The 1,276-nt window shown below is 39.3% G+C and overlaps 1 pseudogene; it reads left to right on the top strand.

Annotated features, from left to right (window-relative positions):
* The first annotated feature begins 419 nt into the window (after window positions 1–419).
* Window positions 420–1,276, top strand: part of LOC101640818 — a 1,670-nt pseudogene continuing 813 nt past the window's right edge.

The raw sequence follows: 1,276 nt of genomic DNA, 5'->3' as shown, positions 1-1,276 counted from the left end.
TGTTACCAGGGCGCCTTAACCCTAAGATAGGGGACCATAAATTATCACTACAAGATATCAAGAAATATATATACATTTCATGGGTGGTCTTGTATATTATTTCTGAATGTTTTGTTCAAGAACCCAATAGATATATCCTGGTGAAAAGGAGGAAAAGCAAGGAGCAGAACTTCCAATTCAAATGGAAACTAAACCTTTTCAGTGCATTGAGGTGGGAAAAGCCCCAAATCTAATGCCCCCAAATAACGATTAAACCTTGATTTAAATAATTTGATTTAAAATATCCCATGAAGCTATAACCAAACAACTTATTAGTACAATTAATTAAGAATATTTTCCTTGAGCATAATTCTCTAATAAAGAAGTTTCTGCATGTGTGTAAACCAGAAGCAGTTATGTAAACTACAGGTGACAATTTTATGGAGGAGTTTGTCGACATTACTGGTAGAGAGGTCATATGGATGGAGCAGAATGGTTACTCCAAATTAAGTATGTAAGCAATGTTATTCAACTGTGCACACTCGAAAATGTAATTCAGAAGTATCTCATGAAATTAACCATTATTTTTACACATTTTCTCCACATAGGTTTCTTGGGTGGCTTGAATAGACAAACCAAATCTAATAGTACTAAATGAATTTATTCTAATGGGAATCACGGATCACGCTGAACTACACCCTCCATTATTTGCCTTGTTCACATGATCTCTCTGGTGGGTAATCTGGGTTTGACCGTCCTCACTAAGATAGACTCAAGTCTACATGCACCCATGTGCTTTTTCCTCAGACATTTGTCTTTCACTGATCTTGGTTATTCAACAGCTGTTGGGCCAAAGATGCTAGCAAATTTTATGGTAGATAACCTACAATCCCTTACACTTGCTGCCCAACCCAGCTCACTTTCATTAGCATTTGTATAAGGAATGAAATTTTAATTCTGTCAACAATGACCTATGACCACTATGTGGCCATCTGCAATCCTCTACTCTACAGCCATCATGTCAACAAGAGTATGTCAGGGGCTGGTGGTCATACCTTATTGAGGTAGTTAGTATATTGTGCCAAACTTGCCAATAAACACATGTGGGGTTGATTGAAGGGCGGAGGGATAAATGGCTCGGTGAGCCTCAACTTTCTAGTTCTCGGATCTCTTGCTTTCTGATGGGGGGACCAGAGTGTAGCTGTCTTAGTCAGTTTCCTGCTTCAGCTGGCAAATCTCACTTCCTGCAAGACATCCCCAATGAGATGCCACATGGACCTACCCTGATGCAGCCCTG

Source organism: Echinops telfairi, unplaced genomic scaffold (assembly GCF_000313985.2).
Source record: "Echinops telfairi isolate 266 unplaced genomic scaffold, ASM31398v2 ScPeMD7_60;HRSCAF=208, whole genome shotgun sequence".
Lineage (NCBI taxonomy): Eukaryota > Metazoa > Chordata > Mammalia > Afrosoricida > Tenrecidae > Echinops > Echinops telfairi.
This window is presented reverse-complemented; position numbering and strand designations above follow the sequence as displayed.